The sequence below is a fragment of the Tamandua tetradactyla genome, chromosome 13 (genome assembly GCF_023851605.1).
Source record: "Tamandua tetradactyla isolate mTamTet1 chromosome 13, mTamTet1.pri, whole genome shotgun sequence".
Lineage (NCBI taxonomy): Eukaryota > Metazoa > Chordata > Mammalia > Pilosa > Myrmecophagidae > Tamandua > Tamandua tetradactyla.
In genome coordinates, this window is record NC_135339.1 from 32,026,244 (window position 1) to 32,053,949 (window position 27,706).

General features: G+C 35.3%; 1 long non-coding RNA gene across 1 annotated transcript in view; it reads right to left on the reverse strand.

Annotated features, from left to right (window-relative positions):
• LOC143653086 (uncharacterized) overlaps positions 1-15,983 on the reverse strand; it is an 87,492-nt gene extending 71,509 nt beyond the window's left edge. Inside the window, exons 1-2 of the long non-coding RNA XR_013161077.1 lie at positions 15,906-15,983; positions 15,290-15,477 (exon numbers count right to left, since the gene is read on the reverse strand). This is a non-coding gene — a long non-coding RNA (uncharacterized LOC143653086). The remainder of the gene's footprint in view (positions 1-15,289; positions 15,478-15,905) is intronic.
• Positions 15,984-27,706: the final 11,723 nt, after the last annotated feature.

Consider the following 27,706-nt stretch of genomic DNA (forward strand, 5'->3'; position numbering starts at 1 on the left):
AAGCAACTAAAAATAGCAATGGGAACAATAAACTACCACATTTGAGGAGTACAACCACAGCAGTACACAGAGAGAATTTATAGCATTGAATATATTTAGTAGAAAATGTGAACATTGATGCACTGTATAGCTAAGATTATATAGCACAGAGAACCTAAACAGTCAATCAGCATGTTGAAGAGATGTTTCATTTCACTGTAACTAGATGCATGCATATTAAAATAGCAATGAAATGAAAAACCCCACTGTACACTAATCAAGAGTGGAAAAAAATAAGGTAATAAAAGAATCACTGCTCATATTTATTGAGTAATGGTGCTGGGTGCTATTCTACAATTTACACATATTAAGTCATTTATTTTGCATAGCAGTCTGTGAAGGGAACAATATTATTATATCCATTTTACAAATGAGGAAACTGACACTGAAAGTTTCAAAACAAATGGGCCAAGAGTACAGTGGTTCTTAGGAGGTGATCTAAAATATAAATTTGGCAATAAGAACTCACCTCCGGCTGGTGGGAATTTTAAACCAACACAGCTCCTTGGAGCATACATCCTATGTGACTTCATAGTCTATGCATTAACAGTTTTACAATTGGGTATATACACTAGAGAAACTTGCACACCTTTTCTCAAGAAAGCATGCTGGTGGATTTTACTCAATCGTTTCTAGCAGCGAATATTTGGAGGACCTTTGTGTCAGGGGCATCAAAACTAAAATGTGATAAATGCAGAAAATAAGAACATAGATTTACATAAAGCAACATGTATACATCTCGAATAAAGAATGTTGAATGAAATGTCAGATATGGAATGAGATTTATAACATCATATAATTTATGTAAATAAGAACTTGTGAATATAAATACAGGAAAAATATTTTAAGGAATGCAAACAACTCTAAATTATTTAAGGGGAACTGCAAGGACATAAATGGATATACTAGAGAATGGAGATGAACAAAAATAGTGAAATAATAAAATAAAATAAAACAATATCAAAGATGGGTTTTGCATTTATTGATACAGATTTTTATGGCTTGAATTTATAGGTAAGACTTACTAAATTCTATGCATCTAAAATTTTAAAGAAAAAATTAAAATGAAGAGAACTGCCCTGCCAGCTAAGGGTATTTATTGTTAATATACTATATCAAAATAATATGAAGGAAAAAGAAAATCACTGGAACAGAATAGAACATTCAGAAACATAAAGTGATCATATACTTGCTATATGATACAAAGTAAAATTCAAATATTTGGGGAAAACATGCATTTTTAAAAAATGGATATCAACAACTAATTTGCCATTCAGGAAAATAAATTAAACTTCTATCATCAGTTTTTATCAAAATAGATAGTAGTTACTTTAGTATTCACATTTTACAAATGATCAACTGTACACAGAGTTTACATAGATAGATAGATAGATAGGTAGGTAGGTAGGTAGATAGATAGATATGCAAAATTGGGAACAAACTAGATGAAAATAGAGAAAACAATTTCTTTTGTAATCCACCATGAGACCATTTGAAGTACAAAAACCCATTTAAATATTACAAAGAAAAACAGATGAATGATATATATCACACATCATTAAAGAAATGTGAAGAAAAATGACCAATTGAGAAACAAAATTCAATAATTATGACATATATTTCTGACTGTAGTTAATGATGTCAATGATTAACTCAAACAAGAAAGAAAATGAATAAGCAAAATAAAAATGCAAATCATTAACCATGTAATGTGAAGTTCAACCAGTAATTTAAAGAAATACAAATTCAAAAAGTCAAATTTTAATTTTCATGTATCATACTAGAAAATCTTTTTAAAAAGTATGAGAATAAACAATTTTCTTGAAAGAGCTTAAAGAAGATAGCCTACCATCCTCTAACTAGAAGCATTAATTGGTGAACATTCTTTGGGGAAACATACGTAAATGAAAATTAAATATATATACCCTTAACCTGACACATCCACTTATATAGATACCATTTGCATGTGTATAAAAGCATTTGTATAATTGCCATATTGTTCACATTAGTGAATACTGAAAACAACATAAATGTCTTTCTGTAGAAGACTAGTTACCTCGTTATTTTTTTTATCACTGAATGGAATAGTATGAATCCCTTGAAATGATATGCTTTGTTTACATTTATCAATATATATGACTGGAAAAAGCTAGTTACAGAAATAATATTGTATAAAATGAATAGTGAGAAAGATTCTGAAAAGATGCCATGGTTTACGGTAGATGGTAGGATAACCAGTTGTGAGAACTCCCAGCCTTATCAATATATTGCAAATAGATTAGCATTATTTGCAAATGTGAGCTAAAATGTCAAAAATCTGAACTCTTGCATATACTCAAAGACAGAGAGAGAGAGAGAGAGAGGAAGAAAGAAAAATCCACACAAAATGGCTGAACACTGATTCTTTTCTTTCGCAGCAAGTGCATTTTTTGGCTTGACTTTGGTGAAAGCACATCGAGACTGCTCCCTAAGCTGATGAGATGCTGTGGTGTTCCAACAGAGTGTTCTGCTGTTTTGTGAGTAGAAGTTGTTAATGCCTGGAAATTGATGCTATTCTCCAGTCTCCGGTTATAAAGGGAAGGCAGATGTTCATGTGCAGCTAACTCAAACACATTGAGAAAGGCTACAGACATTTCCCCATTTCAACTGCCATAATTTAATGTCTAGAATACATGCCAAAATTTTTTTCATGGTAGAGGATCTGCACATCCCTTGTATTGCAAACCAAGTCCCCAAACTCTTCTGTGTGCATTGCTTATTTTCAGAGATGAAATCATTACACTGAATATGAGTTCAAACTGCCCTGAAGTGCTTCTGTTGGCGTGTTTCCAAAGATTACATGTAGGTTTGTTACCCAGTTTTTATCACAGATGCCTTTTGAGTTGGCTTACTTTCTTATATTTTCATACTGTGATATTTGCTATTGCTAATACTGAACTGAATTTGCTAGGCTATTTCTCAAATGATTCTGATCACCTTTTGTTATATCATTACCTTATGCTCCTCTTTCTAAGGCTGAGGTATCCTTTTGTGCAGCATGTAAAATTATTTACATTTTCATAAGTATGAGTGACTTAGTACAAAAGACTTAAATTTTTTTTCCAAATTAAATAAAACAAAAAACTTACATTATTCAAATAGCAACATAAATATTTATTACATTGAGACCACACTAGCATATAATAAACTATGAAAAGCAAGGAGTTGTTCATGATGGATTATGTGCAAAGAAGGAACTTTAAAATGTGCATAGTCATGTTTTGTTTATACACAAATGCACCCTTACATATATACATTTGAGAAGGTATTACCAGCATAAATACGAATGCCTTAGTCATTTCTTATAGTAGGTATTATGAGAAATTTTCATTTTCTTCTTTTTAAGCATCTGTCTTTTAAAAATCAACTATTAATTTGTGTTAAGAAGAATTCTAAGTACCTAAGCCTATGTAAAAGTTCCTGAAATTGAAAGAAACATAAGAACTTAGGCAGAACTTCGATGCTGTCAACCCAATAGCTCAAGCTATTGCTTTCATTTAAATTTAAAAAATGCATTCATTTATTTTCATAAAGTATTCTGTGTTCATATAACCCACATTCATTGAAAAAATAGCAGAATATATTACAAAACAACCAGAAATTATTTAGATTTTGATCTATTTCTTTCACAGAATTCTGTTTGTTTTTTTTTCTATTTGTGTGTGTATCATTGGATGCATTTATAGGGAAAATAATTGCACAATTCGAATAGGAAATTAAGTCTTCTCTCTAACCTCGAGTTCCTTAATCCTTCTCCCCATAATAAACAGTGTTGCCTGACTGTAATGTATTCTTCCAGTAGCATTCTACCCATAGACAGACATGCTAGGTTAATGAGTATTTATATAAATAGAAATAAATTTTCCTTACAGAAATGATGACATTTTAGACAGTGTTCTGTGCCATTCCTTATTCACTAAAAATTTAATATTTACTTTTTCCATTTTTTTTAAATAGAGACATTTTGAAAAGATTTCTATTGTGTGGCTCTAGAGTAATTTACTTAATAGCTTCCATAGTGTTAGAGATTTTAGTTTTTCATTTTTGAGTTTTATCCTATGAAATTTGAACAAATGAATATCATCTAAACATATATGTTCATATACTTATTAGATAAATTTCTAAAAGAAAAAATTCTGGTTCAAAGACCAAAAACTTAAAAAAATTTATATATATTGCTCAATTGTTCTGCCTATAATTTAAACAATTTACATCAATGTCCCTGTGCTAGTTCCCATATCTTTGCAACAGACTGTATCCTTTTTAATTATTAGTTTTGAAATTGCCATTTTAATATGTATTCCTTTGATCATAAGAACTTGATCACCTTTTCATTCTTTTAAACAGCTGTTTACATGTTTTTGAGCACGTGTGTTATGGTGTGATAAACAAAATCTAGTTGACTCAACGAGAGACACCTTGTGCTAAGCCCTATAATAGTAAAACAAAGAAATCTAAGAAGTTTCTTTTTCCTGAAAAACAGAATTTAAATCAGCCAATTAGCTATCACCAGCCCCCTATTCGTACAGCAGCTAACCTATTTGTTGCTATGCAAACTTGCATTAACCAGTGGAAATTTCCTCCCAATGTACTTTCCTGTTTTGTCTACAAAAAACTCCCTGCTTACCTTGTTCAGTGGAATTCCTAGCTCTCCCTCCTGGGAATTAGAATCTCCCAAATTCATGAATTAATTTAAACTCTCTGAGATCTAACCAAATTCTGCTCAAGTTTTTATTTGACAGGTGAGAGTGAGTAGCCTGATCATGTCCTCTACACATTCTTTCTATTAGATTTTTGGATTTTTTTTCTTACTGAGCTATAAGAAGTTTTTATTTACTAAGGAACTAGTCCTCTGTCAATCATAGTCTTTGCAAATATTTATTCCCCATGTTATTGTGCATCCATCTTTTGACTTGGTTTATTTTCTTGTGCTCATATCCCCTTCAAAGGAAAAATCTGTGGACCCAGCAACTGCTGGGAGTGCTGTTAATTGAGAGAATTTTCAGCTGTCAGCCCTTTCAGGGATCAGATCAGCTTCACAGAGCTGCATTGCTCTCTGCAAGGGAGGTCCTTCTAGGAGTGACACTTAACCTTCTAGGAGTGATTGATTGAGACTGGGATCCAAAGGTCCAGCCATTTTGACTTAACATGATAAAATTGGTGGCTTGTGTTAGCTGCAATGGCCCTCATGGGGTCAGCTGAGGTTATCACTGGGCTTGCACTGCAGTTCAACTCCTCCCTCTACCCATCCCTGCTTCCTTGATTCCTTCAAAGGATATTGATCCTAAAGACACTCTTTAATAAACATCCTGCAAATAAACTCTGAATCACAGTTCACTTTCCAAAGACCCCAACCTGTTCTAAACACACACACATGCATACACATGCACACATGCCACTTACAGGTAAAATTGAGGTCCCCTTTGTATTCTTCCCTAATTACATTATATGTCCCAATTGGAGATAAGTTCATTCCCGGAGATTTGTATGTGTGTGTGTATATATACATAAAATATAATATGTAGTTTATATAAATTATATGTTACTAAATACCTTTGAATTTGTAAATAATGTAAATAAATATTAGTTTGCATGTTTTAATTTTTTAAGGACAGTATCAATATACATTGCCACTTCAGTTTTTCACTCATTCTGAGTGTCATCTATTTTTATTAAAATGGTTCTAGCTCATTTATTTTATCCGCTACATATTTCATCATATAAATATATCCATTCTCCTGTTGATGGACATTTCATCTGTTTTTTTTTTTTTGTTTTTTTTTTAAAGAGAGAGGGAGGAAAGGAAGGAAAGACAGAGAAGGAAGGAAGGATGGAAGGAAGGAAGGGAGGAAGAAAGGGAAACATTTTTAAACATTTTCTTGTTTTATTATATTTTGTTTGTTTGCTTGTTTTTTACATGGGCTGGGGCCGGGAATCGAACCGGGGTCCTCCGGCACGGCAGGCAAGCACTCTTGCCCGCTGAGCCACCGCGGCCCGCCTGTTTTGTTTTTAATTACTAAAATATATATTCGCTTATGCATACATGCATGCATTTCTCTGTAGTATATATAGCTAGGAGTGGAAATGCTGTACCATACTGGACGTGAACTGACATTGCTAGAGAATTCCAAATCTTTTCAAAAAGGACATTTTATAAATGGCCTAATTTTAAAACATTTTCTCCAAATGTTTCCCTGGACATCCATAAGATAGGGGGTTAGATTAAAAAAATCTTTCATGAAACTAGAAGCCACATTGCACAGGGGGTGGGTAGCCGATTGAAGATGGCAGCCCTTTGAACAGCCTTACCCTCCTCCCAGTTCTTCCATTTGCTAAGGAAAGACACCTGCCTGCTGCCTTTGCAAGACTTCAATTATATTTTTATCCATCTCCATATGCTCACTGCTTATTATTGAACCTTCTTTCCTCTATTAACCTAATAACCTTCATTCCATAATAAGTTTGAAGCTCTGGCCTATTTCTTATGAATATCATCAGCTTTTGTGTTAGAAAATGTCTTCAGTCCATTTTGGCTCTCTCTTAGGGTCTTGGAATTCAAGATATTTCTGTACTCAGTATCTTCGATTAAAACAAGGGAGCAAACAAATAACATTTCCAAATGCACTCTTAAGACATTTTGAGTGTGAAGATCTGTGAAAACTAGGTTTCACATCTACTCTCCACTTCTCAGGTGCTAAACTTTACATGGGCATCATATTTTACTAAGCACTCTTATCTGGAAGTCCATTGTTTCTGGGAAAAAGTGCCTCACTTGGTGATTCTGTAGATTCTTTACTATACTGTTACCCCATTCTCCCCTGTGTCACGAATAGCTCTTACTGAACTAAATCTGTAACAGCAGTAGCTCTTCCTCGTGCTATATATAACAATCCTGAAAAATCTAACCTATCTGTTTCATGGCTGCTCCAACCAAACTAGCTTTAAACTTCTCCTTAATGCAGATTCAAACCCTTTCTCTAAGCAAGCAGGAATATTTCTCTACACCTTGATGTCAGTAAGCTGACTCTGAGAAGCAATGTGAAAGACAGACAGTGGGTGATAGGTTACCAGAGAAAGGGGATGGGAGGTGGGGAAGAGGGAGGTATTGCTTAATGGGTGCAGAGTTTCTGTTTGACATGATAAAAAAAAAAAAAAATGGGGTAATGGATACCGGTGATGAAAGAACAATACTGTGAAAGTAGTTAATACTATTGAATTGTATACTTGAGAGTGGTTAATATAATAAAATATGTGTTGTATATATGATACTATAATAAAAGGTTAAAAAAAAGAAGAAAGGACGAGTTTGAATTGACTCCACAACTCATCAGTTGTATACATTCAGGTATATTAATCAGAATTTCCAATTTTTTTTTTGTTGCTTTACTGCAAAATGGTAATATTTTTAGCTTATCAGGCTATCTGTGAGGACTAAGTAGGCAAACAAATGAAAATTCCTACTGCCCTACCCATTCTATGTCTATTTCTATTCCATGTGGATTGTACCATTTCCACTGTGCTGTATTTCCAATAAACTTGTACTCTTACACTGTGGTGTGTCTCATATGGGGTCAAAGAGTTCTCTCGCAATTCCAGTGAGATTTTTGGTTTCCAATGTTTTGAAGATTCATCAAGTAACTTTATTCCGGCTTCCCTAATTTATCTTGAAAAATAACCTGTCATTTATTTTATTTATTTATACTTTTAAACTTTCTTTTACCATTGTTATTCAAATAAGATTACTACTCCCTGCTGGCCATTTCAGAGGGAAACAAAGGCATATAATTATGAATATACAGTAAAGCTTTTAGTAACAGTTTAATGATTAATTCCACTTTGTTTTCAGGTTACCCTCTCCCCCTATAGGAAGCAAAACAAAAGAAAACATTCAGAAACGCAACAATATATTTATCCATGTTAGAAATAAATGCCTTTCAGAATGCAATAGAGCAAATATGCAAACTTTCTACAGAAATGCATGAGAAAAACAAGCGAAAACACTTAAAAGAAATCCAGTTTGTCATCTAAATGTACTTCTAAAATGAGGAGGGGAGCTAAGAATACATCACATTTGTAGGTAAATGCTTCAAGAGAAAGAATGTTTCTGTAATGCTGAATCTGCTATGGACCGTATTACCACTGCAGAACATATGTTCCTTGGAAGTGAGAGAACATAAACCCACCATATAGATGAAAATGGCAAAATTTGGAACTGCATGACAGAAATGTTCAACTTCAAAACTTTCACGGATCCATAATGAACCTGCAAATTGAGAATTAACACCTGTTCTGGATCATTATCACCAGTGAAGTGCCAAGTGGAGATTTGTTTATCTGTGGGAAAGGCTGTTATTCTTCAAGGTCAGCTGCTAATATGTACCATTTGCATAAATGTTTCTATTAGAAGCCTCTTATCAAGTCGGAGGGGGAGAAAGGTGGGATGTGAATTCTTTGCCAATGTTTTTTCTACCCGGGTAAACTGAGAGAATTATTTACCCACATTCACTGACTACAAAATTTCCACAGGTCTAACTGGGATAATCTTAGCACAGAGCAGAGCGAGGAGAGAAGGGCGGATGATATCTATTCTACAGCAGTGCTCAGGAGTTTACTGAGTGTTAGTGTCGAAGCAGTTATTTTGGCACTTTTCGAGAGGGATCCTGGGAAAAGTTGTGCCTTTATTGGTCATTCTGCTCCTCTATGGATCAGAATACTATCAATTACAGCCTAGAATTGATCATTTTAGTTCTACAAATTAATGTGTGCCCCATACATGCCAATGGCAGATCTGAGGCATTTCAAGACTTGAAAGGAAAGGAACGGAATTGTGGGTTAAAAAGGAAGGAGGAGGGAAGAAAATTAGGTAGTTAACCCAGAGACATTGATTTGTTTCTCTTTTTTTGCATAGTTAAGTGCCCATTGGACCACTGTATAGACAGTACACAGTGATTATTAGGATGCCTGAATGGAGAGGCAGGTCCCAGTCAGATATAGTTTCATTCCATCACTTAAATAATCTACAACATTTTTAGAGGTCTTTCAGTGAAGGAGTCCTTTGTTACAATTAATTCTTTATTTTGTTCACTTTGAAGCAGTCATATTTGAGATCATAAAAGTTACCTAGCTCAACTGGGAACCACAACCTGAATAAGGATTCTTTATTAGAGAAAGTTTAATGATTTTTGATGTACAAACATTCTGTTTGCAGCTGGAGAAATATGGTACTTTACTGATGGTCCATTGGTCTTCATAGGCCTATGTAAAAGTGTAAAACCCTATGGATAAACTTCTGTAAAAAGACCTATGGATAAGCATTTATTGTTTCATGTTCATTATTTCAAACCCTTTTCGATATCTACCCTGTGCTAGGCAATATGACAGATACTTCAAAGTGATGGGGACATATGAAGCATGATTGCTGACCTCTAAGATGTAAAGTCTCACAAAAGAAATGATACATGCACCTGAGTAATGGCTGTTCACAGTGAAAAGATTTAAGGAACACAAGAAACAGAAAAGTCGATATGGAAATTCAGAAAATACAGAGATTTTATGGGAGGAATCAAGGAAAGGAATGGGTCAAAAATTCAGCGATTGGAAATGATGGGTTGCATAAGCTTTTGAAAGATTGTGTCCTTAGGACTACCAAGGAAACACTGCAGCAAAATGAATGAAATGGGGGTAAAGTGGGTAGGGGTTGGACTCGGGGCTTAGAGAAGAGGAAGCAACTGAAGACCAGAAGAAGGGACTGGTTATTATGATTGGTCTCACTGGCCCCCCCAGTTCTCCCTCTGGAGAGCTCCCTCAATTTCCTTTTCTGACCAGTAGCGGCTCTCTTTTTAAAGAGGCAACTGTCAACTCCTTTCTCTAAAGCAGTCTCTCAGACCTTAGGAATTTAGATGAAGAAATCTCTACCTGCCACCCCATATTGTCTACATACGGAAGAATATTTAAAGAGTTGCTCAAATCCTCTTTGTTACTTACCAACCCTTTTAATTATGTCCATAATCAGCAGTAAACTTCCAATAGAGCACATTATAGTTGAAACAATCTGCCATATATTTTGACTTCAGCACATTTTTCCAACTCAGAAGCAGCAGTGAAAAAAAGGAGATGGTAGTGATAGGATTGGGAGGACAGGTAGAGAGAGAAGAGGTACAGGGAGGGAGAGAGGAGAGTCATGCCTTCTACTGAGTTATAGGCTGAACCACTACTTTTGTTGCTATTACTCGGCACCGTTTGCCTCTTCAAAGTCATTACCTTTGTTACAATTTTTTACTTTCATGAGTTTATTTACTTGTTTTCTGTCCGGCTCCCTGATCAAATGGTAAATTCAATGAGGTTCAGAGCTATTTACTTACCATTTATCACTGGAACACAGCATCGTGCCAGAAACATAGAAGTTCAAGAATTGTTTGCTAAAGGAATGAATAAAATCGCAAAGCTTGTTAAGTCAGAGACACAGGCCCACAGTGACACTAAAAAGAGATCAGGGACTGTGAGACTAGGGAGACACAGGGAATTATTACTGAAGATCTTCTAAAGATCTCTGCATCTTTACCTTCATTTAATCTTCACAAAATCATGCTAAAGATTTCACTATCCATTTCTCCTTTGTTTGCAATGAGTACATTTAGCTCAGAGGCCCAGAAAAATGTGCTGTTAAATGACAAGACAAATGAAAAGAATTCAAGGATTTCAAGTTCACATCTGAGCGGCTAAAAATTCTAAATTAATTCTATTTTACTGATTTCTAGGTATTAGTAAGAGGATAAATCACAAGTCTGGATAAATGTTATTTTAGCACATCAGAAAAAGGCAGAGAAATGTGAGGTAATAATAGTCTAACATCTTTCTATCAGGCTGGGCCATCTGAAATTGCTGTACTTGGTTCCATCAAGGCTGGTTGATATCAGCACTTTCAAATACTTCAGTTTGATATCTTATTCCAGTCCTAAAATCCTTTTTTTATGAAAACAGTGCTTCCAACTGCTATGATCCAAGAGAAGAGAGTGTGATGATGAGACTCAAGCTGTGCATGTGCTAACTGTCAACTGAAGCGACTAGCAAGGGTCAGAGAAGTTGTGAATGTGAAGGAACTGCTGGATAACACATTGTGAGGCTCAATCGATGCCTCTAAGAGTGCTCAAGAGATGTACAGTGAGATGTCCTTAAATAAGGGTGGCAGTTAAGAAAGTATTCTCTAGTTCAAAAGTATGCATGTAAAACATACCTAATCTGTCTATTTTACACAGAATTGTACCATCCAAGCTTTCAAACATTTGTTGAGTTTGTTAACCTATGATATAAATATATGTACAATGAAAAATTAAATAAACATCACTATATTCTTTTCTAAGGCCAAGTCACACATGTAAAGATAGAAATCTGGAAACATTGCAAGGTTTCAAAACTTCATTTGTTGGCTTGACAGCATTTGAAGTATGTCTGAAAAGTTTACTGCAACATATTTAAATGACTTTTGTAAACTGTCATCTCCTATCTCCATCACGTTGCTAATCATAGGTAATTACAGGAAAATGACAGAAAAAAATCCTTCGACTTTAAAGGCACATTTCATTTCATGAGATCTATTACATATGTTCAGTTTTGGTATTACTAGTGTCTGTCACTTATAATCATAGATTCTTTTTCATTCACAGTTACAAAGTCTCAACAAAACATTCTCATTAAATTATAAAACAATCTGATTCATTTATCGGATGGATGTGAAGTATAGCAAAAAAAAAGTGATACATTAGAAACGAAGGGTTTTTGCTGTCATATTAGGCATCTCCCCCAAAGGAATTTTGTTTCTGTAAATCTTGGAATAATTTTATGTTTACTGAAAGGTCACAAAAATGGTGCAGAGACCGTGTAACCCCTGCTCACCCAGTTTTCCCCATTGTTCACACCTGATATTACCATGTGTGTTACTTAGGGTTCTCTAGAGAAACTGAATCAACAGGGAACACTCGCAAATATAAAATTTATAAAAGTGTCTCACGTGACTGTGGGAACTCAGAGTCCGAAATCCGTTGGGCAGGCTGTGAAGCCAACGATTCCGATGGAGGGTCTGGACAAACTCCACAGGAGAGGCTCGCCAGCTGAAGCAGGAATAGCCTGTCTCTTCTGAATCCTCCTTAAAAGGTTTCCAGTGATTAGATTAAGCATCAGTCATTGCAGATGACACTCCCCTTTGGTTGATTACAAATGGAATCAGCTGTGGATGCAGCTGACGTGATCATGATCTAATTCTATGAAATGGCATCATTGCAACAGACAGGCCAGGACTTGTCCAACCAGACTAACAGGTACCACAACTTGGCCAAGTTGACACATGAACCTGACCACGACACCATGGTACAAATTAAGTTTTGCCAACACCAAGAACCAAACGTTGGTTACCAATATTACCAAAACTTCAGGATTTACTTGGATTTCATCAGTCTTTCCATTCATATCCTCTTTCCATTCCAGGATCCAATGCAGGGCACCACATTGCATTTAATCATCATGCTTTCCCTGTCCCTCTCATTCATGACAGTTTCTCAATCTTTCCTTGTTTTTCATGACCTTGCCGATCTTGAAGAATACTGTCTAAGTATCTTGTAGAATGCCCTCCACTCTAGATTTGTCTATTTTTTCTTATGATTAGATTGGGGTTATGAGTTTTGGGAAGAGTACCCACATGCATTATTGGTGATACTGAATTTCATCACTTGAATAAGGTAAGTGATTGCCATGTTTCTCTACTATAATGTGATTATCTTTGAATTCACAAGTTGATTCTTTGCAAGAAAGTGCTATGTTTAACCCATGGGGAAGAGGATTAAGTTTCACCTTGGTACATGTATTAAGTGGAATTCCTCTGTAAGGAAGATATGTCTCTTCCTCCTTATTTAACTATTTTATCATGTATTAACATAAAGACAGACTCAAATATATATACTTTATACTTTGCTTTGTAATCTGATGCTATATTATTTTGTTGCTGAAGTTGTTCTAGTTTTGGCCGTTAAGATTTCATTCGGGGTCAGTTCCTATATCCTTTTGGCATCGCCCTGTTCTTAATTCTTCTCTTTTTCTTTTTAACACCTCCTTACTATCCAGCACTCCAAGGTGTCACAGCTTATATTTTCTCTCCTCCAACCGTAGAATCAGCATTTTCTCTGACTCTGTTTCTAAGTGATGTAATTTAACCACTATGGTTGTTTATTATCTTATCTTTAAAATGAAAACGTCATAACAAATTCAGTGCTCCTATGTTCTTTTGACATTGAGTCATTGTTTTGTGTGTATGTTTGAGCACTTCCTTACTTACTGCTTATTTCCTTATGAGGCACTCAGAATCATCTTACATTTTTTGAGTGGATATATTTTAATAAAGATAGATGAAAATGAAATTCTCAATGTTGGATCAATTTTTCTCTCTTTGAATTTCATCGAACAACAGAGATGAATATTTGGTGGAATATTTCTCTTTCTTTGCTTGTACAGTTGCAGTGTGCTTAAGTTTCCTCCCACAATTAGAGAGTTAAGCACCACTGATCCTCATTCCCTACCTTTAGATCAGGACTTCAGAACTCCCAAGATGTTGAGAAAACTTTTGATGAACAGAGAGAGAAGGCTCTATTCAGTTTTGGGAGTAGATAAAATAGCTTTGCCAAAAAATTATAATCTTTAACTAGAAATGCAATTTTCATTTAATAAGTACATATGAAGTATTTTCCATGTGTCGGAAAGCATCCTAACCACTGGAGATGAAATTATGCCTAGGATATCTTCTCTGATTTGAGGTACTGAAAGTATAGTAGAAGACACATGCTAGTAAATAAATAATTGCAGTATGGTACAATAAGAGTTTCAATAGCAGCATGACATTCTATGACTTTCAAATCTTAATATAAGAATCTAAGATAGTTTCTTATTCTCCTATTAGTTTATTAGGAGAATATAATAGTATATTAGGCTCACAATATTAGTTGAGTTGCACACTGTCTCTTAGATGGAGGAAGCAAAGTCTCAGTATCTTGCTTTGCCTTCCCAGATTGATTTCATTTTGAAATTAAGAATTAAAAGGAGGGTTTTAGTGACTTTTTCATAACATCACATATCTATTATGATCTTAATCTCACATGCTCTGGTAAAGTTTCTTAAAAACCATTTTAAAAATTCAAAAGTCAGTGCACATATACGTTTAGAAGTCTGCTTTCCAATCAGTGTGTTGTGAGAATCAGATATAACAAAATTCCCAATTGGGTCCCCAAACCCACCCTGTCCTTACTTTTATCATTACCCTTGGTTAATGTCAGGTGGTCAGAGTTGGAGTGACCATGATTATTACAGGATAAAATGATAGAAAGAATGGCAGGAAAGGGTTTTAATACAATAGAAACAATGGGAAATTTGGATAAACAAAAGTTACTTCTTCACTGCTAGAGAAGTTACACATATAGTCACTACCTCCAAGCCCTCCTCTACCCCCTCTCCTCTTCTATTTTGTACAGATGTTTCAATGTTTCCATTCCACAGTAGGGTAGATATTAGGTCTAATGTAAAGACCTGATCATACCCTAAACCTAAAAATGAGAACAAGCAGCCCAGCTGTTTATCAGGGTGGGAAATCACAGTGCCCCTGGGATGGATAAATACCACACCATCAGGCAGCATGGATTTGTCTCTACTCTCAGAGAAGTTAGCCTCTCTGGGGGACTGGCCATGATGGGATCTTTTCCCCTGTTCTTTTGCTGAAAGTTTCTGTTGTTACTGAGCCTGTGTGTACACACTGCACTGCATAGCAACTCATTCCACACTCCCCTAGCTGACAAGTGTCACCATTTCACACTTGTTTCTAGCAAGTTCATCATGCATCTGCTCTGCAATTTGATCTACTTTATTTTAGTATCCCATTTGTATGTGTGTGTATATGGGGGAGGGGGGGGAGTTGGGGGGGTATAGGGGGTGGATTTTAAAACTTGTTGCATGGGATAATTGACATATCCCACTTAGAGACATTTTTATTAATCTTCGTGACTACCACAGAGGAAAAAAACATAAATCCTGTGGAGTATTTGCTCACTCACAAAAAACTTGGGGTTTGTCACTGAATCCAAGAATATTCTAAATAAGTAAAAATGCAGAAGTTTACTTTAGAAATCTGAGGCCTCCTCAGGTTTCGGTTGTGCCATCAAGAGAAGCTATTACTTACTGTGAGAAACACTGAGACTCAAGGATCATGCCACAAGAAAATCTTCTCAGGAAACCCCTTCCCCAGTCTGAGCCCAGTGAGGCCATCTCCTCTGTATCTCCAACACCTGGTACATACTCTATCCGGGCACTCTTCGTGCTCTTTTGGAATCTCCGCGGTTTTCACTTTACTAAGTAGACTCCGAGCACCTAGAGGATAAGAACAGGTGTTTTTCATCTCTATATCCAGCACTTGACACCTAGAAAATATTTTAATATATTTATGTTCACACAATAAATGAACAGATTTCCTATACAATTTCCATCAGAGTAAATTTAAGACTCTACACCAAACTAGTATTTATGCTTATACTCAACGTCTTTATCTAAACTCATTAGATAATTGTGTCTTCTTAAAACACTGATGATAAACTTGTCACTGCAAAATATCTGATTTTAATAACACCTATATATATATATTTAACTCTGCACTAAGTACTGTCTATTCTCCTTCATGTCCCACAGACTCCCTGTTCACTTGAAGTCTAGATTGCTGCTCTCAGCCTCCACCTATATCAGTTATGCTCCATTATCTGAAAATTAATGTACCACAGCTACGCTGGGCACAGTGAATCTACCTTTAGTTTGCAGTGCTCCTCTGCAGGAGTCTCATTACCCCTCCAGCTCTGTGAAGTCAGTAACTGCAGGGAACCTTCTGCTGCAGATCAAAGTTCACTGAAGCCTGTTAGCCTGTCTGTGTTTTTTGCTGCCTTGAAGACACAATGCTCTTTCCTTTCCCTGTCCACCACCCCCCCCCCGCCCACCCCCATAGAGAATTCTGATGCTAAATACTAAATTTTCTCCATGGGGAGATTAATTTTTTTCTCAAATTGTCCTATGTTATGACTGCTGCTGACAATAAATATCTTTACTGTGAAATAAAATTCAAAGCTCAGCAGCTGCTACAGGGTAGCTCATTCAGATATAGAATGTGAAGGGGTTATGCAGTTCTTAAATGTCACATAGTCCATTTCACCAAATGGGTGATGTCCAGATAAGGTAGTTTCCTACCATGTAGGTTCTGAAAAATGGAAATTACGTCAGGATCTCAAAACATATATTTAAGTATGAGAGCACCATTTTTATTTAACCAAAGGAAAATTCAATAAATATTTAATGTGTACTAAAATTCAATAAATATTTAATGTGTACTAAAATAATGCAAAGGTGGTGATGATAGAAATTTGACTAAAATATGATGTTAGTCCTAGATTGAGAAGTTCATAATGTAAAACATGGTGATGAAACAAACAAAAAATGCCAATAATATAATATGACATGATCTGAACGTTCTAGGCTTCCTTAGGCCATTGACACAATAACATTAGTTGTAATTAGTTGGGGGTATATATTTTCAAAAAAATATGACCAACAAGATCTATTTTAAGCCAAAATGATTAATTCAACAAAAGATAGTAGGAGATTTCAAAGACAAGACTGCAGCTGAACTATAAAGGGTCTAGAACAAGGAACTAAAGAGCTGTCAAAAGTCCAGGAACTCAGGCAGCCCAAAGGCCATGTCATTCTCTGCCCTTCAAAAACTGGCATTCTCTGCTTTTCAGTCGACACAATGGAGAAAAGAGACATCCCACAGTTTTCTGCCTTATAACTGCTTTCAGTGACCTGCTTTCAGTGGATTGTATCAGATGTCCACACTATTCCATTCAACTGTGTCCAAGAGAAATTAACAGCATTATTGTAAGTTGGGCAGATGACTTACAAAGTGATCACTGCAATGCTGAAACTACTCTTGGTGCCTCCCACTAAATAGAACTTTGGCCCATTACAAAGTTCCTATTTCCGAGAAAATTTAGGAAACCCTCCAAGAATGCCTTATCCCAAATACCAACCCATGAAAACAGTTATGTTTTCCTGATCTGTGGCATCAGCCAAACCAGGACTCTGGTAGCTTCCATGGTTCCACAGACGTGTCAACCACAATGCAGGGCATTACTTCAGCAGTTCTAGGCAGCTAAGCCTCCAACACTGACACAATTTTAGTCCTGATCAAGCTGGAGTTACCCACTCATTATTGATATTAGGGCTAGTCAGGCAGACTTATCGGAGTACATGGCCCTGGGACCTTGACAGATGTAAAGCTCTGAATCAGAACAAGGCATTTCCACTAGCTTCACTTTCTTAGGCATCAATCTTTGCTTATTCATCCTGACTACCAATATTCTTATGATATGCAATAAAGAATTTCCCCTCTTCCTCCCACTTTGTTGGCCAACTTTGAAAAAATTTTCTTGGAAAAGTATATAGTAATCTTCAAATAGGGGAGGGTTTAGAGAGTAGGATCATCAACATTCCCAGGCACATAAGAGATATTTACATTTGGATCCTTCTTCTTTCTCCTAGATCTCTCCATCAGTTTACATACCACAAGTTAATTGCTGAACAGTAGGCCAGAAGAATTGTCTCCAAATCCATCTGTTTGTGTGGAGTGAGTTGCCATATGGTGTGTTGTGGGAACACAGGCTCAGGCACAAAAGAAATTTTCAGTAAATGATCATTTATTGCATACAAAGCACAAAGGGTCCAAAGAAAGCAAGGGAGGAGATTATATCATGGCTGGTCTCCTGAGGAGGCCAAGTTGCTCAGATAAGTGCTGGTGGAGAGCAGCTCTGCAAACCCCATTTCACATCAGAGGGGAGAGACCCTGTGCTGTCGGAGTGTGGTATATCCTACCACTGAGAGATTCTGCCCTGAAAAACAGCTGGGGCAGCTTGTTCCCAGTTTCTGAGTTCACGATATATTTGGGCTTTTTCATTAGGTTTAACATCTCCTGCAGGCTGTGGAATAGAGACATACTGAAACATCTGTGAACAATAGAAAAAGGAGGTGGGGGAGAGGCAGCAGGAGAGGGCTGGGAGATTGTCATGGAGCCTGTGTGTGTCTCTGAGTTCCCCAACACTCTGAAGCATGGGGAAGCTCCTCACTTAGTCATCCAAAACCTTCAGCATACAAAGTACAATACAAAAATCTGGAAAAAAAAGATGAAAAAGAGAAAAAAAAACATCTGATAGTATATAAATATGCTGAATTGCCTGGTAAACAATGAAATATTTATGATAAAATTAGCAAAATCAAAACATAAAAGCATTGAATGCTACTAAGGGTATGTGTGTGATGGAATGTAACCTTGTTCATTCTTTTAACAAAGCAATTTAGAAATACATACTAAAGGCCTTTAAAATCTTTTAAAACTAGTAACACCAGTTAAATAACTCTCTCCGACGGAAAAAAAAATCTAGAACTGAAGCAAAGATTTATGTTTGTGCATTACTTACATAGTAAAACATTGGGTAAACAAATTAATTATTCAACGATACAGGTATGGTTGAAACAATAACATTTTGATGATATCATCAACATGGTGATACAAGACATACCCTGGAAAAGCCTCCCCTCAGAATCAACTAATGAAAGGCCAAATTTCACTTGCTTGGATCTCTGAAGTATGAAAGAGACTAGAGAAGTACTCCATAAATGCTGAACTGAAGAAAGAGAAAAACAAGCAGCGAAATCAGGTGGCATATTTCTGTCTTGAACATACCAATCTGGACCTCTCCCCCTCACTCAGTCCTGTGCAGCTTGAGTCACAGAGAGGTGGCACAGGCCAGGTGCCTCCTGCTGTGGATGCAGAACAACCTCATGTATATCCAGGGACAGGGGTGCAAGTCAGCAGAGATCCAGGGTGGAACACAGTTGCTGAGGGGAAAAAACAGACCACACAGAATTGTTGGCATGAGGGACACATGCTATTTGCTGGACTACCTAAATCCAAAATGGACCTTTCTGGATTGACCCATCCTTCCAGGTCTTCAGGGTGGAACACTATAATGGGGAAGGAACCAGAGGCAGAGAAGCATAATAGAAAAAAGGTGGTGATAGGGAACTGAACTTATGTAAGATAATATAGGTTCCAGAGCTGAAAATTGTAGTGAAAAGGGGACAATGAGTGAGGAAGATGATTTAAACAAATCACAGGACTGGGGAGAAAACTGTGCACAAAAACATACAGAATACATCAGGATTTCTAGAGAAGGAGCAGAGAAAAGGAAGCTTTCTCCTGGAGGTAAAACAATCACATGCAAAAAAGGCAATCTTAAAAAATGTACCAAATATCCAAGGCAAGAATCATGTGCAGAAGAGCTGAGAAAATCTGAAAAGTTAAACACAGGCTACTTCCAGAATAAGTTGGACCAAGTGTCAAAAAAGAGACTTAACACAAAGCCAATCAACAATAAAGCCCTAGGCAAGAGGCAAAAACCAACCTTTAGAGTTAGCACATCAAGATAATTGGATGCCCAGACATCAGCAAAAAAATTACAAGCCATATTAAGAAACAGGAAGATATGACTCAGTCAAAGGAACAAATTAAAACCTCAGAGGAAATGCAGAATTTTGAACAACTAATCAAAGAAGTTCAAACAGATCTTCTAAATCAGTTCAATGAGATGAGGGAAAATTTGGACAGAAATAAACTACTGGTACATCTAGAGCTAAAAGATATTAAGAAGACAATATATGAGCAGAAAGCAGAATCTGAAGTTTAAAAAGAAGCCTAACAGAAATCATGGAGTTGAAAGACACAATAATGGAGATTAAGAATACACCAGAGGCATAGAACAGCAGATTGAATAGGCAGAACAAAGATTCAGTGAACTAGTAAACAGGATAATTGAAATCGTACAGTCAGAAGAACAGATAGAGATAAGAATAGAAAAAATAGAGCAGTGTCTCGGGGACTTGATGACAGAATGAAGCATACAAATATATTTATCATGAGTGTCCCAGAAGAAAAGAAGGGAAAAGGAGTAGAAAGACTATTTGAGAAAATGGCCAAAATTTTCCCAACTCTTAAAAAACCATAAATACATGTATTCAAGTGCAATATACTCCAAACAGCATAAACCGTAAAAGACCTACTCCAAGACACATACTAATCAAATATCAAATTCTAAAGATAAAACAAGAATTCTGAAAGCAGCAAGAGAATAGTAATTCACCACAAACAAGGGATCCGTAATAACACTAAGTGCCAATTCTTATCAGACACCACGTAGGTGAGAAGAAAGTGGTATGATATATTTAAGGTTCTGAAAGGGAAAAAATGTGGGCCCCAAGTAAATAAAAAATAAATAAATAAATAAATTTTATACAACAAAACCAGCCTTCAAAAAATGAAGGAGAATATAAAATATTTACAGATAAACAGAAATTGAGAGATTTCATCAACCAAAGATCTGACCCACAGGAATTACTACAGGGAATTCTTCAGGTTGAAAGTAAAATGCAAGAGGTAGTGGCTTGTGTTAGGTCGGGGGAACAGGGAAGGTCACCATGACTCAAGTTGTATAAAACGTGCCGCCTCTTCTAGACGTCACCTAACCCCCTTGCTTAAAAACCGCCTGCACCACCAGGACCCAGAGGCGAGCTCGCAACTCCCTACCTGGAGTTCTGTGAGCTCTGCCCAGGAGCACAGGAATAAACTCGCTCACTCTAAGGTTTTTTGGTCTGCCTCTTCTCTCTTTTGCCTCCTAAACCTTACAGCTTGGAGTAAATGAAAAAAATGAAAATTTTCAATAAAGGTAACCAAACAGTAAATGCAAAAGCCAATACTACTGTATCTTCAATATATAACTTAACTTTTTAATTCCTACAAGTCATAATAAAATTGAAGAAGAAAAAGGTATATTTCCTGATAATGGACATATAAAATATAAGGAGGCAATATGGTACAAAAATGATATAAAGAGGGGAAAAGGCAGGGTATGGGAGTAGAATGCATGTATGCTATTGAAGTTAACTTGGTATCTTTTCAATTTAGTAGGTTAAAGGCTTCATTTGTTTAATAAAACCCCAGGGTAATCACAAAAGAAAGTATTTTTAAAATACATAGAAAAAGAAATGAGAAAGGGATCCGTCAGATACAACACAAAAGATAAACTACATAGAAAAGAAGTTTGCAATAAAGGAAAAGAGAGATAAAAATATATGTGACATATATAAAACAAAGGACAAAATGTCAAAAGTACTGACTTTACAATAACACTGAATGTTAATAGTTTAAATTCCTCCCCCAAAACTTGGACTGGCAAAATAGACAAAAAGCATGATCCAACTATATGTTATTTATAAGAGACTCGGCTTAGAATCAAAGACACAAATATGTTGAGAGTGAAAGAATGGAAAAAGATAATCCATGAAAATAGTAAATAAAAAAGGGCTGAGATAGCTGTATTAATATCAGACAAATTTGACTCTAAGTTTAAAGCTGTTGTAAGAGACAAAGAGGCATACCAGATATTAATAAAAAGGTCAATCCACCAAGGATGAAATAACAATTATAAATATTTATGCACCTACCGCAGTGCCCAAAAATACTTGGGGCAAAAATTGTCAAAACTCAAGGGACAAATGAACACCTCTACAATATTTGTTTGAGACTTCAAAATACCATCTCATCAATAGATAGAACATCTCAACAGAAAATCAATAAGGAAACAAAGAACTTCAATAATGTGATAAATGATCTAGACCTAACAGTCATATATGGATCATTGCAACCAAAACAAGCAGGCTGTGCATTTTTTTCAAGAGCACATGAGTTATTCTCCAGGACAGACCACATGTAGGGTCACAAAACAAGTCTCAATAAATTCAGAAAGATTCAAATTATACAAGCATCTTTTCTGAACACAATGGAATGAAGATGGGAGTCAATAATAGGCAAAGAACTTGAAAAATCCAAAAAACCTATGGAAATTAAATAATTCATTCTTAAACAATCACTGAGTCAAAGAAAAAATTTCAAGGGAGGTCAGTAACTATCTTAAGACAAATGAAAATGAGATCCCAAGACATCAAAACGTATTGGATGCTGCAAACACAGTGCTGAGAGGGAAATTTATGGTCCTAAATGCTTACTTTGATAAAGAAAAGCTAAAATCAAAGACCTAATCACACATCTGGAAACAGGAAACTAAACACAAAGCAATCATTAAGAAAGAAATCACAATGATTATATCAGAAATAAATGAAATAGAAAATTTAAAAATTATAGAAAGCATTAATAACACCAAAAGTTGGTTCTTTGAAAAGATAAATAATTAACATTGACAAACTCTTAGCTAGACTGACAAAGAAATAAAAGAGAGAATATGAAAATAAAATTAGAAATGAGAGTAGGACATTACTGCTGACCATATAGAAACATAAGAAAGCTCATAAGAGAAAAACATGAACAACAGTATGCCAATAAATTAGACTACCTAGATGAAATGGACAAATCCTAAAAACACACAAACTACGGTAACTCTAGAAGAAATAAAATATCTCAATAGATCAATTACAAGAGATTGAATCTGCCATCAAAAATCTCCCATCAAAGAAAACCCAGTACCAGATGGCTTCACTGCTTAATTCTCCCAGTCATTCCTAGAAGAATTAATATCAATCCTTATCAAACTCTTACAAAAAACTGAAGAAGAGGAAAGACTACCTAACTCATTCTACGAGGAAATATCAACCTACTACCAAAGCCAGACACAAGTTATGATAAGAAAATAAAGCTACAGACCAGTGTCTCCAATGAATATAGATGCAAAAACACCTCAACACAATACTAGCAAATCAAATGCAATATCACATTAAGAAATTTACACACCATGATTGAGTGGGATTTTGCCATGGTATACAAGGGTGATTCATATAAGAAAATCAATTAATGTAATACAATGTGAGAAAACTAATTAATGCAGAAAATGCATTTGACAAAATTCAGCATCTTTTCTTGGTAAAAATACTTAGAAAAAATAGAAATAGGAGGTAATTTCCTCAACATGATAAAGGACATAGATGAAAAACCCACTGCTAACATCATATTCAATGCTACAAGACTGAAAGCTTTCCCTCAAAGATAAAGAACAAGGTCACTACTCTTATTCAATATTATACTGGAAGTTCTAGCCAGAGCAACTAGGCAAGAAAAAGAAATAAAAGGCACCTAAATTGGTAAGCAAGAAGTAAAATTTTCAGTTTGTAGATGACATGACCCTATACACAGAAAGTCCTGAAAAATCTACAACAAAGATATGAGAGTAGCAAACAAATTCACCAAAGTGGTGGGGTACAATATCAATGAACAAAAATAGTGTTTCTATACAATAGTAATGAGCAATTTGAGAAGGAACTCAAGAAAAAAATTCTATTTACAATATCAACCAAAATAATCAAATATCTGGTAACAAATTCAACCAACAATGGAAGACATATACATGGAAAATTATAAAACCATGATAAAAGAAATCAAAGATCAAAACAATTGGAAGGACATTCCATGCTCATGGATTGAAAGACTAAATATTGTTAAAATATCAATTCTATTCAAATTGATTTACAGATTCAACACAATTCAAATGAAAATTCCAACAGCCTACTTTGCATAAATGGAAAAGCCAATCATTAAATTTATTTGGAAGGGTAGGAGGCCCTGAATAGCCAAAAACATCCTGAAAAGAAGAATGAAGTGTGAAGACTCACAGTTCCTGACTTTAAAACTTATTATACAGTTACAGGGGTCAAAATAGCATGTTACTGGTGCAGAGTTGGCTCAGTGGTAGAATGCTTACCTTCCATGTGGAACTAGGTTCAATTCCCAGACCATACACCTTAAAAAGAAAAATAGCATGTTACTGGCAGAAGAATAGATATATCAACCTTTGGAATCAAATTGATAATTCAGAAATAGACCTTCGCATCTATGGCTAATTGGTATTTAACAAGAGTGTCAAGTCTACTTAATTAGGAAAGAACAGTCTCTCCAAAAAATAGTGATGGGAGAACTAGATATCCATATGCAAAAGAATGAAGGAAGATCCTTATTTCACACCATATTAAAAAATGGATTAGAGACCTAAGTATAAGACCCAGAGCTATCGAACTTCTAGTAGAAAACGTAGAAAAGCATCTTCAGAACCTTGTGTTTGGAAATAGTTTCTTAGACTTGATACACAAAACACAAGGAACAAAAGAAAAATAGAGAAACTGAACCTCATCAAAATTAAAACCTTTTATGCCTCAATGAATTTATCATGGAAATGAAAAAACAGCCGATTCAATGGGAGAAAATATTTGGAAACCACATATCCAATAAGGGCTTAATTACCAGAATTTATGAAGAAATCCTACACCTCAAAAATAAAAAGACAACCCAATTTTAAAAATGGGCAGAAAACGTGAATATACATTTCTCCCAAAGAGGATATACAGATGACTAAAATGTACATGAAAAGATGGCCAACATCATTAGCAATTAGGGAAATGCAAATCAAACCATGAAATACCATTTTGCACCTACTAGAATGGCCACTATTTAAAAAACACAGAAAATTACACGTTTTGGATAAGATGTGGAAAGCTAGGGACACATTCATTGATCATGGCAATGTAAAATTGTGTAGCTGCTATGGAGAACAATTTGGCAGTTCCTCAGAAAGCTAAGTTTAAAATTACCTTATGCCCCAGCAATCTCACTACACACAAAAGAATTGAAAGCAGGGACTAGAACAAATATTTGTACACTGATGTTCATAACAGCATTATCCACAATTGCCAAAGGATAGAAGCGACCTAAGTGTCCAAATGGGTGAATGGATAAAATGATGTAGTATATCCATACAATGGAATGTTAGTCAACATTAAAAAGAAAGAAGTTCGGATTCATATGATAACATGGATGAACCTTAAAGACATCATGTTGCGTGGAATAAGTGAGACACAAAAGAACGAATGTTGTATGTTTCCACTGATATGAAATAATTAGGGTAAGCAAACTCATAAAGTCAGAATCAAGAATATAGTTTACCAGGGGCTCACATGGGGCTAGGGAATGAAGGGTTGATGCTTAAATGGTACAGAATTCCTATGGAGGTTTACTGTAGAGTTTTAGCAATAGATGGTGTGGTGATGGTAGCACAACATTGTGAATCTAATTAACAGCACTGAATTATATATGTGAATGTGATTAAAAGGGGAAATTTTAGGTCCTAATATATGTTACCCGAATAAAAATTAAAAGCTAAAACATAGGACTGTACAACACAATGAACCCTATTGTAAATGATGGACTATAGTTAATTGTATAATTATAAAAATGTTCTCTCATCAATTATAACAAATCCCCCTCATAATTGCAAGGTATTAAAAATAAGGTAGTATATGGGAACTCTCTATTTTATATATTTTATGCATAATATTTCTGTAAACCTACAACTTCTACTTCTAGTTTGCTAGCTGCCAGAATGCAATATACCAGAAATGGAAAGGCTTTTTAAAAAGAAGAATTTAATGTTACAAGTTTACAGCTCTAAGGCCATGAAAAAATGTCCCAATTAAAGCAAGTCTATAGAAATGTCCAATCTAAGGCATCCAGGGAAAGATACCTTGATTTAAGAAGGCTGATGAAGTTCAGGGTTTCTCTCTCAAGTGGAAATCACATGGTGAATATGGTCATGGTTTCTCTCATTTGGAAAAGCACAGAGTGAACACAGCATTGTCTGCTAGCTTCCTCTCCAGACCTCTTGCTTCATGAAGCTCCCCCAGAGACATTCTCCTTTTTCTGCAAAGGTCACTGGCTGGTGGACTCTGCTTCAAGGCTCTCGTCATTATATTGTCCTTCTCTGCTCTCTCAGAACCAGCTTTCTCCAAAATGCTTCCTGTTTTATAGGAGTCCAGTAAACTAATCAGGAACCAACCAAATGGGTAGAGTCACATCTCCATCTAATTAACTTTAATACCCACAATTGATTGAGTCACATCTCTGTGGAGATAACCCAATCAAGTTTTCCAACCTATAGTACTGAATAGGGATTAGAAGAAACCACTGCTCTCACAAGATTGATTAGAATTAAAATATGGCTTTTCTAGGGTACATAAATCCTTCCAAACTGGCACATTTCTCTAACAAAAATATTAAATATATGTACATATATATAATCTCTATGAAGACCTAAAAGAAAACTTCCTTAAAAACCATGTTTTGCATGTTTTACTCACATAATAAAGTCTTACCCAAACATTAGAATCATGCTTACAAAGCATGTCAATCATATAGGAAAATTACCTGAACTATTTGGGAGAAAGAAGAAATGTATATAAATATTTCATCTATTAGGCAAAGGCTCATAGAAAAAAAATCTAAAATAAATACATCAGGGGTAGAGTTATAAATAATTTTGCTTTCAATTTCAAAAATGTCCTGTACTTTAAAAACTTTATAAAAAATGATTTTCTATATAGAGAAATTAAAATTGATAAAATTGATAACACCAATTTGATGTTGGAAGAAACCTTAGAATCTAAACCTTTCTATTTACAGATTAGGAAACATACATTTTAGCATTCACATGACTCCTTTGCCAAATATATTACAAAGCAGGGACTAAAATCCTATTTCCAAATGCACTTATTTTGCCTATTTCTTTACTCTAAGCAGGCTTCCTCACCTTACATTTGAAGCACCTGAGAGGCAGACATTGGTGTGGCCAAGTCAGTTACCAAATACTGCCTGAGGCCTCTGGATAATCCACTACAGATTGCTTTCACCATTATCATGATAAGTTTTAATGACTTTCCAGGGGAATTTAAGGGAAAGTAAACCTAGGGAACATAAAACTGAGTTTTATAGAAGATATTTTATATTTTTTTTATTTTTTTTTATTTTTTTATTAACGGAAAGAAAAAAAAAGAAATTAACACAACATTTAGAAATCATACCGTTCTACATATGCACTCAGTAATTCTTAACATCATCACATAGATGCATGATCATTGTTTCTTAGTACATTTGCATTGGTTTAGAGGAACTAGCAACACGACAGAAAAAGATATAAAATGTTAATATAAAGAAAAGAAATAAAAGTAGTAATAATAATAAAAAATAACAACAACAAACAAACAAGCAAACAAAAACAAAAAAAACCCTATAGCTCAGATGCAGCTTCATTCAGTGTTAAACACTGAATGAATAATACCTGAATGGACAGGTATTATTGTGCTGTCCATTTTTGAGTTTTTGTATCTAGTCCTATTGCACAGTCTGTATCCCTTCAGCTTCAATTACCCATTGTCTTACCCTGTTTCTAACTCCTGCTGAACTCTGTTACCAATGACATATTTCAAGTTTATTCTCGAATGTCCGTTCACATCAGTGGGACCATACAGTATTTGTCCTTTAGTTTTTGGCTGGATTCACTCAGCATAATATTCTCTAGGTCCATCCATGTTATTACATGGTTCATAAGTTTATCTTGTCTTAAAGCTGCATAATATTCCATCGTATGTATATACCACAGTTTGTTTAGCCACTCTT